This window comes from Thalassophryne amazonica, chromosome 7 (genome assembly GCF_902500255.1).
Source record: "Thalassophryne amazonica chromosome 7, fThaAma1.1, whole genome shotgun sequence".
NCBI classification, from domain to species: domain Eukaryota; kingdom Metazoa; phylum Chordata; class Actinopteri; order Batrachoidiformes; family Batrachoididae; genus Thalassophryne; species Thalassophryne amazonica.
In genome coordinates, this window is record NC_047109.1 from 81492875 (window position 1) to 81509173 (window position 16299).

A 16299-nucleotide genomic window follows, 5' to 3' on the forward strand; every position below is an offset into this window, starting at 1 on the left:
CTTGGCCCTCGTCCGGGCTTTGAGCAGGGCAGAGCGGGCGGTACGCCACACCCGACGGCACCTTCTCAGATGGGCCTGGACCGAGGGCACCCCGACCTCTCCCTCCACTAGCGGGAACAATGGGGGCTGGTACTCCAAACACACTTCAAATGGGGAGAGGCCGGTGGCAGACGAGACTTGGCTGTTATGAGCGTACTCGATCCAGGCCAGATGGTCACTCCAGGCCGTCGGGTGCGCGGAGGTCACGCAGCGGAGGGCCTGCTCCAGTTCCTGGTTAGACCGCTCTGCCTGCCCGTTCGTCTGGGGGTGGTACCCAGACGAGAGACTGACGGTGGCCCCCAGTTCCCTGCAGAAACTCCTCCAGACCTGGGAGGAGAACTGAGGACCACGATCTGAGACAATGTCTGCTGGAATCCCATGCAGACGCACGACGTGGTGGACCAGGAGGTCTGCAGTCTCCTGGGCCGTTGGGAGCTTCGGGAGGGCCACGAAGTGGGCCGCCTTGGAGAACCGGTCCACTATCGTTAAGATGGTGGTGTTGCCCTGGGATGGCGGGAGGCCCGTGACAAAGTCCAGGCCGATATGAGACCAGGGGCGACGAGGCACAGGCAGAGGCTGGAGGAGGCCTTGGGCCTTGTGATGGTCGGCTTTGCCCCTGGCACAGGTGGTGCAGGCCTGGACATACTCCCGGACGTCGGACCAGAAGCGCTGCCGGATCACTGCCACGGTCCTTCGCACCCCTGGGTGACAGGAGAGCTTGGAACCGTGACAGAAGTCAAGGACCGCAGCCCTGGCCTCTGGTGGGACGTACAGTTTGTCCTTCGGACCTGTCCCTGGGTCCGGGCTCCGTGTCAGGGCCTCCCGGAAGGTCTTCTCCACGTCCCAGGTAAGGGTGGCCACGACAGTGGACTCTGGGATGATGGTTTCAGGGGGGTCTGACAGCTCGGTCTTGACCTCCTCTTCATGCACCCGGGACAGGGCGTCAGATCGTTGGTTCTTTGTCCTGGGGCGGTAGGTGATCCGGAAGTCAAAACGCCCGAAGAACAGCGACCAGCAGGCTTGCCTGGGGTTCAGACACTTCGCGGTCCGGATGTACTCCAGGTTCCGATGGTCCGTGAAAACCGTAAATGGTACCGATGCTCCCTCCAACAGGTGTCTCCACTCCTCAAGAGCCTCCTTCACCGCAAGAAGTTCCCGATTGCCGACATCATAGTTCCGTTCAGCTGGGGTCAACCTGCGGGAAAAGTAGGCACATGGATGGAGAACCTTGTCGGACTCCCCGCTCTGGGACAGCACAGCTCCTATCCCTGAGTCAGAGGCATCCACTTCAACAACAAACTGGTGCTTGGGATCGGGCTGCACCAGAACCGGTTGCAGTCGAGAACCGGCGTTTCAACTCCCTAAACGCGGCTTCGCACCGATCCGACCAGGTGAAGGGGACTTTTGTGGAGGTCAGGGCTGTCAGGGGGCTAACTACCTGACTGTAGCCCTTGATGAACCTCCGATAGAAATTTGCAAAACCGAGGAACTGTTGTAGTTTCCTACGGTTCGTTGGTTGGGGCCAATCTCTCACCGCCGCAACCATGGCCGGATCAAGGGGCGACGGAGTTGGAGGAGATTATGAACCCCAGGAAAGACAAAGAAGTGCGGTGGAACTCACACTTCTCGCCCTTCACAAACAGCCAGTTCTCCAACAACCGCTGTAGGACCTGACGTACATGCTTGACATGGGTCTCAGGATCCGGAGAAAAGATGAGTATATTGTCTAGATATACGAAGACAAACCAATGCAGGAGTCCTGCAAGACGTCATTAACCAATGCTTGTAACGTCACGGGCGCATTGGTGAGGCCGAACGGCATGACCAGGTACTCAAAGTGACCTAACGGGGTGTTAAATGCCGTCTTCCACTCGTCTCCCTCCCGGATCCGAACCAGGTGATAAGCATTCCTAAGATCCAATTTCGTGAAAATTTGGGCTCCATGCAGGTGCGTGAACACTGAATCCAACAGAGGTAACGGGTATCGGTTGCGAACCGTGATCTCGTTCGGCCCTCTGTAATCAATGCATGGACGGAGTCCGCCGTCCTTCTTGCCCACAAAAAAGAAACCAGCACCCATCGGGGAGGTGGAGTTCTGGATCAACTCGGCAGCTAATGAGTCCCGGATGTAGGTCTCCATTGATTCGCGTTCCGGACGTGAGAGGTTGTACAGCCTGCTGGACGGGTACTCAGCGCCCGGTATCAAATCAATGGCACAATCGTACGGACGGTGCGGGGGCAGCGTGAGTGCCAGATCCTTGCTGAAAACGTCAGCAAGGTCGTGGTACTCGGCTGGCACCGCCGCCAGATTGGGGGGGACTAAAACCTCCTCCTTAGCTGTCACACCGGGTGGAACCGAGGATCCTAAACACTCCCGGTGGCAGGTTTCGCTCCACTGAACCACAACCCCAGACGGCCAATCAATCCGGGGATTGTGTTTTAACACCCATGGAAAACCCAAAATTACTCGGGAGGTAGAAGGTGTTACATAAAACACAATCTCCTCCCTGTGATTCCCAGACACCACCAATGTCACTGGCTGTGTCTGGTGTGTGATTAGTGGAAGAAGAGTGCCATCTAGCGCCCGCACCGACAATGGTGACAGTAAGGCCACTAGAGGGAGCCCAACCTCCTTTGCCCATCTGCTATCCAGCAGATTCCCCTCCGACCCAGTGTCCACCAGTGCTGGGGCGTGAAGGGTTAGATCCCCACTCAGGATCGTGACTGGGATTCGTGCAGATCGTCGGGGTTTCCCCACGTGGGTGTTGTGACCCACCCTTAGCCCAGTCTCTAAGGACGAGTGCTGCTGTTTTGACCGTTTGGGGCATTCTCTCTGTGTGTGCTCGGTAGAGCTGCAGAGAAAACACTCTCCACGGATCAGCCTCCTTTGTCTCTGATCTGATCGTTTTTTGGCCCTGCTCGTTTCCATAGCAACATCAGCAGGGGGAGCTGTTGTCACGTGGAGAGCCCTGGCAGTGAAGCGTGGGGAAGTCGGCTTCCTTTCGGACCCGGGAGGAAGAGGGATGGCTTGTGCCTGACCACGCCCTTCGTCTCGCTCCAGTCGGTGTTCCGTTAATCGGTTGTCTAACCGTATAACCAGGTCGATAAGCCCATCTAAATCCTGCGGCTCGTCCTTCGCCACCAGGTGCTCCTTAAGGACCAGAGACAGTCCGTTTACAAAGGCGGCGCAGAGCGCAACAGCATTCCAGCCGGCTCGCGCTGCCGCGATGCGTAAGTCGACTGCATACTTTGCTGCGCTCCGACGCCCCTGCCGTATTGACAGCAGCACACTTGAAGCGGTCTCGCCTCTATGAGGGTGGTCGAACACCTGTCGGAACTCCCTCACAAACTCAGTATAAACCGTTAGGAGCCGTGAATTCTGCTCCCAAAGTGCCGTAGCCCAGGCACGTGCCTCTCCTCAAAGCAAATTGATCACATAAGCCACCCAGCTGGCGTCTGCTGCGTACATGACGGGACGCTGTGAAAAGATGAGCGAGCACTGCATCAAGAAGTCCGCGCACGTCTCCACACAGCCTCCGTACGGCTCCGGAGGGCTTATGTATGCTTCAGGGGAAGGTGGGGGGGTTCGTTGAACGACCAGCGGAATGTCTGTTTCTGGCACACGGTCAGCAGGAGGAGGTGCTGCAGCAGCGCCCTGAGCATGCGCTTCCACCTGGGCGGTGAGAGCCTCCATCCTACGATTGAGAACACTGCTCTGCTCGGTAACTAAGTCCAACCGAGTGGTAAAGGCGGTTAAGATGTGCTGCAGCTCACCCAACACGCCTCCTGCTGGCGCCTGTGCACCTCGCTCTTCCATTGGCTGTTCAAGCGATGGTTGACGCCCCTCAGGATCCATGACATTGGCCGAGAAATCCTGTTGTGAAAGTGTCGTGACACGGACCCACAACAGGGGGCGTAAATGAACGGACAATGGATAAGCCAAAAGTAACAATTTAATGTTGTGAATCACACAACGACGTACAGACAATAACAATATAGTGACTGTCAATCATACACCAGGTGACGTGTGGGCAGGCTCGACGATAGAAGACGCCTGGCGAGAGAAGAGCCGGATCCACACAGCTTCCACTGCCAACGGAGCTGAAGAACACCGGAGCCGCCAAGCCCTGCGCCCCAGGTGGCCGCTGTCTTCAGCAGTCAGACCCGGTACTGCTGGCAGAGAACAGAGACAGTCCTGATGAGGGTGAGTTCGCACACTCAGTAATCCTCCAGTCTGTATTCAGTAAGGAGGGAGAACCTCCACCTCCACTCACACACTCGTGCAGCTCCTGTTTAACCACTTATCTGGTTGGGTTGTGAAGCGAAGCCGTCGCTGATCACACCAAACGCCAATCCCACAGATAAGGACACACCACAGGAAAACGGCTGCAAAGAAAGATTATTACTCAATGTTTTGAGTCAGCAGAGAAAATTACCGGATTGGTAGCTGATTTCTTGGCGGGGAGGTGGAGTTGCAGTCCGGCCTTTAAGGTGGTGGTGATGATGTGGATGAGTGACAGCTGATGCTGATGACGAGTAACAGCTGTCACTCCTGGTTGCTATGACGCCCTCTCGTGCTTGAAGCCCGCACTTCAAGCAGGGCGCCATCTGGTGGTGGTGGGCCAACAGTACCTCCTCTTCAGCGGCCCACACAACAGTTTTAACTGTATAATGTGGAACTGTTGAAAGTACAATAAACCAAAAACACTGTCTGAAAATAATATGTAAAGCGTACATATTTGTTATGTTGTTAGATCAATGTTAGGGGAGGTGATGGTCTAGTCGTTAAGTGTTGGGCTTGAGACCAGAGGATCCTTGGTTCAAATCCCAGCCTGACTGGAAAATCACTAAGGGCTCTTGGTGCAAGGTCCTTAATCCCCTAGTTGCTCCTGGTGTGTAGTGAGCACCTTGTATGGCAGCAGCCTGATATCGGGGTGAATGTGAGGCATTATTGTAAAGCGCTTTGAGCGTCTGATGCAGATGGAAAAGTGCCATATCAATGCAGTCCATCAATGTTCTTCATGAACCAGTTAGACTCTGGGCACAAAGAAAGGTGCATGTTGACACTTTCAACACTTTAACTCTGGTGACCTGATTTGGGGGATGTCATTAAAGGAAGAAATTATCAAAATTGTGAAAATAGCAGCTCTACGTGCTGAAACCACATCACATTGCATCATGTGAGTTGTAAGGCTGTAGATCATCATTATGTGTGGCATCCTTTGATGAAAGTATAAAATAGTGGTTAAGTGTCTATTAATAAAAACAACTAATCAGCTAATCAGGATATGAATATGGTATTGTTTTCCAATACTTTAGATAACTAGATTTAGTTGTAACACACCACACAGTTTGCTATGAGGTGAATACATGACATGTTTGATTTGAACATTTATGGAGACGTAAACATCTTAGACTCATAACTGTAAAAAAAAAAGGGGGGTACTTTCATTTATATGAAAGGCTAAACATTTATATGAATGACTATTTATCCACACCATGCTGGCACACACCTGCCATCATCACCACCACCAATCTCCTCCTGTACGACCTCCATTGCAATGGTAGCCGCTGCTTCACTTTCAGTGTTGTCCGACTCGTCATCCAACACCACCGGCTGAGAGGGACCCGTTGCAGGCACCCCTGCCAGGCCGGCCCCTGCAGCAAACATGTCTGAAATTTTTCTGCTCTTAGCAGCATTCGTAGTCAAAGCACTTTATTTCCCTCAGTTTTTCTGCACCAGCTTTACATTTCTTCTCCATTTTGTGACTCACATTGTTTTTCGTGTTCTGTTCTGTTGTGTTTTTTTTCCCCCCCTCTCACTCTCACCATGTTTGCTTATCATTACAGATGATTGGACAAGGGGAGGTGGGTGTGTAGAACATGCATGAGTGAGACTCTGGGCCTCTGTAGCCTATCAAGGCCACAAGGTATTTTTTTGACAAACAAGCCACTGGGTCTGTGTCTGAAGGCTGCAGATGAGTTCTGTGGGTCTTGCATGTCTCTCCCTGGGCCGGGAGAGTTACCATGAAAAATAAAAAAATTAACCAGGTAGCCACTGGCCCATTTATTGATCGGCCCACCAGGAAAAATCGCGGTACTCTTAATGGCCAATCCACCTCTGTTTGTCACTATATATAGGGTGTCACTCTCCGTTTGACCCTTAAATGCTACAAACTTAATCACTTATGTTTCTTTTTTACTTGCAGAGACCCTGAAGTTTATGTTGATGGCAAGCATCGATGCATTGAAGGAAAACATCTGCCGAGAAATCCGAAACATTCCTCAGGACACTTTCCCCAAGCGAGGATTTGTGGCATTGTATGGAGATGTTTGGAGTGGCAGAAAAGTATGTGAGGGTGGTGCAGGACAGGTTTGCCAGCAGTGCCACACTGTCTTTTTACCTATACATTAGAGAAATCAGAAGGCTGCTTTCTGTCGTCTCCGCAATATTACGCTGACTCAACCTATCCTGTGTAGGGCAGGATTACTGCGTTCCAAAGGTTAAAAAGAAGTCAGTAGGCCACAGAGCTTTCTCTTACCATGCACCTGTTCTATGGAACGTAAAACAGTCTGATTCTTGAGACTTTCAAGTACAGATTAAATACCCATGTGGTGGGTATTACTTGTATACATTGTATTACTAACAATGGAGAGGGTCTCAGTCTCATCATATCTAAAATTTGGGTCTGTTTCTGAAGCTAAGGCCTAGCTGCTGGCAGTCACATTTGTATCCCAACTGTGATTCTGTAGATTTATTGCTGAGAATTAGCATTTTGTGTGTTATTAGTTCCGTCTGACTGATTCTGCTCTCTTTTTCTCTGTTTGAGGTGCTACGAAGTCGGATCCTGTTTACTGGACCTCTGTTTGAGAATGCAGCCGAGATTTGCCCGAAACTGCTGTTTTCTGGATAATGACATGAACATTCACAATGATTTATAATCCGACTTTTGTTTCATTCTTGTTTTGCATGTTTGATCATTCTTTCTTGTACTTTGTTTATTTGATCTGTTATTGTTAGAAAGACCTAATGCTTGAGGTTTCTCTTACTCAAAAAAGAACACCACTATGGTTGCTCAGAGGGGTTGGTGAGGTTAGACCTTGCCCTTGTGAAGCACCTTGGAGCGACATTTTCTTGATTTAGTGCTAAAACTGAATGGAATTGAATTGGGGTGGTTAGCACTGTTGCCTCACAGCAAGAAGGTCGTGGGTTTCTATGAGGACTTTACATGTTCTCCCCGTGTTTGCATGGCAGAGGTGGGACGAAGTCACCATCAAGTGACTCTCAAGTCATTAATCAGCAAGTCCCAAGTCAAGTTTCAAGTCATAATGACCACCAATTGTTTGCAAGCTAACTTGAGACTTAACTTGGGACTTGCAGATTGATGACTTGAGAATGACTTGACAGTGACTTCGTCCCACCTCTGTCGCGTGGCTTCAAATCCAGGTGCTCCGGCTACCTCCCACTTCCAAAGGCATGCAAGTTAAGTGAGTCGTTAACTCTAAATTGACCATAAGTGTGTGTGTGAGCGTGAGTGAGTTTGTCTGTCTATATGTGACCTTGTGACAGACTGACGTTTTGTCTGTGGCGTACCCTGATAGACTCCAGCCCCCCCTTGACCCTTGATTGGAGTCGGCGAGTATCGATAAGGAATGAATTGAGGTGTGCAGTAGGAATGACAGACAGGTTGAAGGTAGCGGTAAGCTTTCAACAAGAATCAGCTTTGAGCCCTTTCCTGTTTTTAGTGATGATGGGCAGATTGATGGATGAGATCAGACAGGAGTCTCCATGGACTATGAAGTTTGCACATGAGATTGCGCTCTGTAGTGACAGGTGGAGGTACACACTGAAGGAGAAGGAATGAAAGTCAGCAGAGGCAACATGGAACACATGTGTGAATGAGACAGAGGATGGTGGAATGGTGTGGCTGCAAGGGATAGAAGCGATAAAGGGGTTCGCACGCTTTTTTTCGTGCCCCTGTCAAGAAAATGGGGCACTTTTGTGACAGTTTTTTTTAACTCTACCCATAACGAAAGTGCCTCCCTTCCACTAACCCTAACTATAACTCCCCCTGACCCCCCAACCCGTCATCCCACACTTCATACCCTCGTCACAAAATTAATTTGTGCCCCATCACAAAAAGCACCCCATTTTTGTGACAATATCACAAATCCATAAATTAATTGGCTTTTCATAATGCCATCACAAACTGGGTTGGAAATGCAGTGGCTTGCAAAGGGAGTAGGGGCAGGGTGTAGAAGAGTGGCAGGAGTGATATCTGCAAGAATGAAAGGGAAGGGTTACAAGATGACCATGAGACCAGCTACTGTATGTGTGTGGGTTGGAGGCAATGGCACTGACAAAAAGACAAGAGGTGGAGCAGAAGGTGACAATGCTGAAGACGCTGTGCTTTTCTTTGTGAGTGATATAATGGAGGATTACAAAATGGCAATTTCAGAGTGACAGTGCAGGTAGGATGGTTTGGAAAAAAGTGAGAAATGTAAGATTGAGATGTTTGTGTGTGCAGATCAGGAACACAGGGTATAGCCGAGCCCCTCTCAGATATTCTAACTTCTCACCTTTACCCTGAGTAGCAGGGTAAAGGTACCCACATACCTGATGCAGGAATCTGCCACTTTTATTTGTGATCTTGGTCTTTCATTCATTACCCAAAGTTCATAACGAGGATAGGACCATAAATCAACTGGCAAATCGAGAGTCGTGCCTTCTAGCTCAGCTCTTTCATCCTCACAGTGGTCTGGTACAGCATCAGCAGGACCTCAGATCTCATGCACCATCTGAGCAAGACCACAAGGTACTTGAACTCATCTAATTGGGACAGTGACCAAGAGGAGACAATCCACCCTTTTTCCAACACGCGGCCTCAAACCTGCCTGGGGCACATCGGAAATCACTGTCTAATGAAGCCAACAGAACCACATCATCTGCAAAAAGCAGAGCTAGAATTCTGAAGTCACCAAATTGGACACCCTCCAGTCTGCGACTGTGCCGTGAAATCCTCTGATGAAAATCAGACAGGTTTGTTGACAAGGATTAAGTCCAACACCCAGGTGGGAACAGGTCCTACTTTGGTTGTGCTGAGCCTGAATCTCGCATTGCAAATGATGGAAGATCATTGAATTGCCAAAATATATTAAATTTCAGCTTATGCTATCCATCTAGGATCCTGTAAAATAACCTCACAGACATCACACATTCTTAACAACAACAAAATCTGTGGTTTTTGACAGGACAAATGCGTTGGATAGTATTGTGTTACTCGGAACAGGTGTGCCTATTTTTCTGGTCTGTGTGCATCAAACACTCATGTCACTTGCGTATGTCAATCAGTTTGGACCTGTTCCCGGCGGAGGAGTACATACTGCGCTGCCATTGGTTAAACTGGAAGACGTGAGGCAGGACTAGCTTCCCTCTTTCTCTTGTCATTGGGCAAGAGGCACGTCACTCATCTAAGCTAAGGAGTCGGTAAGAGTCTAATGAAGACGCTGAAAGGTTTCAAAAAGTGTGTCAGGCAGCGCGACTGAGAGCAAAGTCACTGGTTCAGGTAATCATTCACATAAACACTTTTTAATAAACTAGGACTTTAGTGCGCAACTTTTTGTTGCACCGTCCGCGTCGCCTGAGCAACTTTTCAAGCTAATGTGTAAAGTTTGTGCTTAAAAAAATGAAATCACGTAGTCTCGCTCGTACTTAAAACACTGTAAAGAAGTGATGCTTCTGAGTTTTAGCTCGTAATGTTTCTGACAAGTTGTTTGACTACGTGACATTGCTTCACAGCCCTTCGGAATCCGTTGATTTTGTGTGTGTTAAATTGACGATAATGTGTCTAAAAAAAAACTGGTCTGGATAAACACATGAATCCCTTCAAGTCGGCGAGGATTGAGAATTCTAATTAGTTTTTCGTCATTTCTCACAGTTTACGGCCCCTTTTGGTTTGCGCTTTTGTGCCCTGACCTAATTTGGTCATTTTTGCCCTGAACATGCAGTTACAGCTATAAAAGGATGGATATCTATCCATAAATAAGAAGATAGTGGTAGTGAACACCACCGTTGAAGGAGTGGATTAATGTTTCATCTGTTATTATAGTTGTGGACACCATGTGATTAATAATAATACGTGCTCCGCCTTCCCTCCCACTTCTAAGACATGCAGGTTAAGCCCGGTGTCCCGTCAAGATGAGGTGCTACGCGCAGTAGCGCCCCGGACTTGGAAGACGTCACCCGTCGAGATGAGGTGCCTCGCGCGACTACACGAGGAGATGATGTAATTCGCTCGACGTGCAACTGCGCATGCGCATTTTTTTTTTGTTTTTTTCCGTAAGTTTTTTTTATTTATTAATTGTATTCAGTGTATTTATAGCCTAGTAAGTAAAACATTTTCTGTATTTTACGTTAGGAGCATAAATGTATGTATATGTATATTTTGCCTGTCAAAATAAGCTAACTCCAGGTTAAAAATACTTATCATTTTATAGTGAGTAGATTTTATACATTACTACGTTCAGATGAACAATTTCTACATTTACTTGCCCATCAAAATAAGCGAACTTTGTCATGTAATTTTTTCAGTGCACGTGCAGTTACGCGACACACCTCATCTCGATGGCGCACCTCATCTCGACAGAACACCGGTTCACACGGAAAGATTTTAAAATTATCTGTAGGTTTCCAAAACCTGAGAGACTACACACATGAAGAAAAAAAAAATCATAGATCAGTGTTCGTACAGTGTGTGGTGTACAGATTTCACACACGAACCTTCCCAGGTCAGACAGGAAATCTCGCAAAATCTCTCAAGATTAAATGTGACTTCATAGTAAACAAACCGAGATAGTTTGTGGACTGTTTATAACAGAGAAGAAAAACGTTACAAAAAGAGTAGGCGTTCTTTTAAAGGAGTGGAGACAGCGTGACCACCGGACTTTCTGGTAAGCCATAAGAGTTGTTTTGATTTTAGATTCAGCTCTGTGCGTCCGCCACCTCACTTTCTGATTGGCTGCGTGTCACATTCAGCAGGCTCTGTGCTTCTTTATGGTCGGAGGACACCACACAAGCTGTGATATCGGGCCAGTACAATCCAACATGTTGAATATCGCTGATTTGCGATCAGCGTGCTCCTGACGTCCTTCCGAGCAGATCAGAGCGCTCTTAACACACCACACAAGGCAGGAATATTTGATAAGATTATCTTTAGTATCATCACGAGTGTTGGGGTGTCCTTAAGATTGTAGGAAGGGGAAGATCGGGTCCGATATCGACCTAATTATCTTCCCCTGTGAACCAGGCATTATGGGGCTATTGACCATTCACCCAACTTCTGTCTATTTGACCGGAAGTACACAATCATTGTGGAAACCTTTTTCCGACAATAAGTAAACAAATTGTTCTGTAGCGACAGTAAGGAAGAGGCCAGCCACAATAATGTTTAAACAAATTCACCGATCGCTTCCCCCATCTTCTGTTGTGCAATAATGCTGAATTTATGTGGAAATGATTTGTTGTACAAAAGCTTCAGATACCTGTCGACAAGATAGATGATGACTAGAGTGCAGTTTTAAGCAGGAACGAGGCGATAATCGGTGAATTGCTGCTGACACTCCGAAATGATGCATGCGCACTGAAGGCAGGATGGACCTATTTTTAGGGGGGCCATTCGGTCAGCGATACCCGGCTGTTCTTGTAATGCTCAAAAGCAGCCATACCTGTCATTTCATTCCTTCCCTGTTGATTGTGAAGTTTGTCGGAAATGGATTCAAGCTATCCAGCGGAATGAAGGATAGTGTCTAGCCGTCACAAACACCTGCCCATCTGCTATATTTGATACTATGAAATACAAACACGTGCACATAAACAGACATTACCAGAAAAAAATGCTAGGCTGATTATGAAAGCTAACATTATTTTCGTTACATACAAGACGTTCATTGGACAACTGTAGATGGAAAAAAATTAAAATTTTAATGCTACATATAAAGTAGATGAGGATGATTTACACAGGTAATTATATTCCCTATGTCTATGGTATACATACATTATGTCTTAGTGGATACGCCAATTTCAAATTATTTTCGTTCATGTAGCACAAAATCACAACAAAGTTGCTTCAAGGCGCTTCACACAAGTAAGGTCTAACCTTACCAAACCCCAGAGCAAGCACACAGGTGACAGTGGTAAGGAAAAACTCCCTTTGATTTGAAACCTCAAGCAATAATTTGTCAGCATTAAGCAACAAGAAAAACAGAAGAAATACTAAGGTGATTGCCTTCTACTAGCCCTAACCTTCACTAAAAGACCCAGAATTTAGATAAAGTTGAGGCTGTGGCCCACTCAGTTTCCTAATAAAATAAATTTAAGAGTACAAAGCAACATACTATGCCAGTATGCTAGCCATACGAAAGGAAAATAAGTACGTCTTAAGTCTAGACTTGCTTGGAGTGAGCATTTCTGCTTGACACACTGAATAAAGGTTTTAGTGGTTGAATGTTATTCGATGAGCACTCTCCATGAAGGAACAAAAACAAAAATGGCATACAAAAAGCACAATTGTTTTCAGATCAGTGATTCATATAAGTTGTGCAACACAGTGTTTATTTTAATAGAATGCACATAAAAAAATTAAGATATCAAAAAGTTTGACTGCCAGGGGTTTTGTGAACATGTGAGGGGGGGACTCTGACAAAACAGCTTTTTCTAAATAGTGAGGAGGACTTGGCTGTTGTGAATGTGGCCAGCTGACATCTTTTGAAATTCAGCTGAGCTGTACTGTTACTTGGCCTGTTACAGTGAATTAGTTACCGTAATTAACTTAGAAACGTTTTTAAAGCAGATAAAGTAAAGTACAATCCCCAGCCACCACACTTGTCATTGTCTATTGCAATGTTTTATCTACTACTGACATCATGATTTTCCCAATTAAGTACAATTTGTCCAGCCGAAGCATCCAGAGCTCAGGTGCCAAGGAAAACATAGCTATTTTCTCAATCAGTCCAGATGTGATGCATTTTAAGTTGTATCAGGAGAAACCATCCTTGTCTGTATCGTGTTTACTTTTTGTCAAGCACATGCAAAGCATCTTGACATAAAACAGTTGGCAACACTGTGGCACAAGCCGTTAGTGCTTCCTTGACAAGGTGCCTGGTTAATTGAATTAAAATTGAATTCAAGGCTACCTGTACCCTTTTTAATTTAGGCATTCTAGAATTGTTTCAGGAAGGGTAAGAAAGCCAGCAAAATGTGATTGGTTCTTGTAATAAAAAAGCTTCTAGGGGCTGAATACTAAACCATCTGGATCTGATGGCTCACCAAGTCTTGGTAGTTCACATTAGTTTGTCTGGCATGTAATTGTGTGGTGACAATTTCCCAGATCAGTGCTGTCACAGTTTCAGAAGTTGCTGTGTCAAGCGTCAGTTGACCAAATCAAGTACCTCTGGTTGGCAGCTTTTGCATTTGTTGACTCCACCTTTATTTACAAAGGATCAGTTGGATTAGGCTAGACAATGAGAATTTATCTTTATCAAAATTTTCTTGCTCTGTGATCTTAAAACGCAATGGGGATTCTTAAAACATTGTTGCCCATAGCTGTGATTTACATACTACATCATTCTCTTGGTAGCTATATTTAACTGGTACCTATTTAAGCGGTCCACTGTGCTCTCCAATGCTCTCTGGGCCCTAGGCTAGATTCAGAAGACTTCTCTTGGGAATAACTTGATTAGAAGACCTAAATTGCAGAGCTAAGAGTGAAGTGAATTTTGGAAGGAAAGTGTGTCATTATTCAGGCAGTGTTGGTGCTCATGGTTCACTGTACTTCTGATTCTGATCGATACAAGCCTGTACACAGGAAATGTGCTTGTCTTTGAAAGAACTTAATGGTGTTTCTATTTTATTCCTCTTCACCGCCAGAGGGCGGTGCTTATCACCTGGATTATTCCATACACGCATGCACATAGGTCTTGCATGCGTGCATGGAATAATCCTCTGATGGGCATCCAGAATTCATAGAACCGTAGTTCCATGTGTAACTTTTGTTCTGAATCCATGTCATGTGGAGGTGATGGTCTAGTGGTTAAGCATTGGTCTTGAGACCAGAAGATCTTTTGTTTAAATCCCAGCCTGACCGCAATATCAATAAGGGCCCTTGGGCAAGGTTCTTAATCCCCTAGTTGCTCCCGGTGTGTAGTGGGCACCTTGTATAGCAGCAGCCTGACATCAGGGAGAATGAGAGGCATTATTGTAAAGTGCTTTGAGCGTCTGATGTAGACGGAAAAGCACTATATAAATGCAATCCGTTTGTCAAATTGTGCAGTAAACAAAAGATATTGCATTGTCATCTGCATTGCTTTTTGACTGATGAATGCATATAAAAATGTCAGAGGTATATTTCCTAAACCTATTGACAAGTAGATTACAGAATGGGTTGTACTGTTTTCCACAATGAATTACATTTTGTTGCTTAAAAATTGATTTATTAGTTTTATTCAAGAAAAGTAATTTACATAGCATAAACAGTTTACAACAGTATTGATTTACAGTAATTTGCAGTCAATTTACAATCTGTTTACTAGTCCTCCCCAATCTCACTAGGTATTAATGATGGCAAGTACAGGAAGTTTGGATATCTGTCCATTATGCTTTTCTTAAAATTTCCTTACAACACCAGCATGTTGCCTGTGGGGATTCACGGGCTCTAAAGTGGGTAGTGATTATAAAGTAGGTATCGGACATCTTTCAAACAGACATCATGGTCTGTCTGTCATCTTCATTTCCCAGCCTGTAATTCTTCTGAAGGGCCTTAAAACTCTGCAATGCCCCCTTGTGGATAAATGAATTATAAGTGATTAAACCTTTTAAGATCCATTTTTTAAATCTACCATGCGTTCTGTTGGGTACAAAGTTAGTCATAAGCGCATCACCTGAAACATTTCGATAAGTCTCCCACTGTACTAATTTTAACTGTTTCCTGAAGAACGTCCAACATGGGACTCTCGGTCCCACCGAATAATGAAGGTTGAAGAAGGAGCCACGCATGGGTGTGCGGTGATTATTTGAAGAATGACCCACGTTTTCATCTATCACGTATCCACTATGAAGGTGCCACTATGTGCCTCTCTGTACCCCGCATGTAGCAGCCTCAAGTGAGCCACAACCGACCTGTCATTACAGCCTCGAATGGCTCACATCAGCCACACTAAGCCACATAGTGCCGTGTTTTTTTTTGTTTTTGTTAAGCGGGCTGTCCATGCTCAGAAACCAACAAACCCTGAGATCTTTTGTAAAGAAGGGTCCAAAATACCTTCAGTCAGAATCCAGACTCCCATTTGAAGCTATAGGAAGCATTTAGAGGCTGTTATTTCTGCAGGAGGAGGTTCTACTAAATATTGATATATTTAGGACCCGAGTAGGAAAAAGTCCTACGAGGACCCTATTGTAATTGCGCTATTTATTATTATTATTATTATTCTCACTTTTGAAATCGAAATTTCGGCCTCTTCCCATGCTCAAAAAAACTCGCCAAACTTTGCAAAGTCGTCCGGCCCTATCCGAAAGCGAAATCGCAAAATAGCGCCCCCTAGAAATTTTCAAAAAACCCTCCGCATAGGGTTTTTTTTTTTTTTGTCGTAGCCACACGAAATTCGGTACACATATTTACCATGCTGGGATGCACAAAAAAGTCTCTTACCGTCATGGTGAAATGTCAACAGGAAGTCGGCCATTTTGATTTTAAGTTTGGATTTTGAGCTAATTTTTGCCCATTTCCACTACTTACATTTGAACGAGCTCATCCTAGGGATTTCATCCGATCGTCTTCAAATTTGGTCAACATCATCATGACCCCATGGTGATCACAAGTTATCAAAAGAATGTAATTAGGTCAAAAGGCGTGGCTGCTAGGGTTCGTCAAATTTTGACGAGCTTTTCGGAGCACGCCATTTCACTTCGAACGGCTGTCAAACCCACATTTCATCGTAGATCCTTCAAACTTGCTGGACATGACGGCTACGCCCTGAACATCTGCATATATTAACTTCCCACCTCCACCATAGCGCCCCTCGGTGGTAACAGGAAATGTCCTATTTTTACTTTAACAGGTCCTGATGTCACATAGTTTCCCCAATCAAGGTCATTCCACTTCTAAAACATGCAGAACAAGTTGGTCAACGTAGGCAATGAGGGCCATGAAGTGACGAGTAACGGCGTCCGTGTGGCGGCATGCCAAATATCGACCATTCGCCTTGAAA

General features: G+C 46.2%; 1 protein-coding gene across 1 annotated transcript in view; it reads left to right on the top strand.

Moving 5' to 3' along the window:
- Positions 1-9586: 9586 nt before the first annotated feature.
- Positions 9587-16299, top strand: part of pbxip1b (pre-B-cell leukemia homeobox interacting protein 1b) — a 41933-nt gene continuing 35220 nt past the window's right edge. The window contains exon 1 of the mRNA XM_034174775.1: positions 9587-9605. The gene's annotated coding sequence lies outside the window, so the exon portion shown is untranslated. The remainder of the gene's footprint in view (positions 9606-16299) is intronic.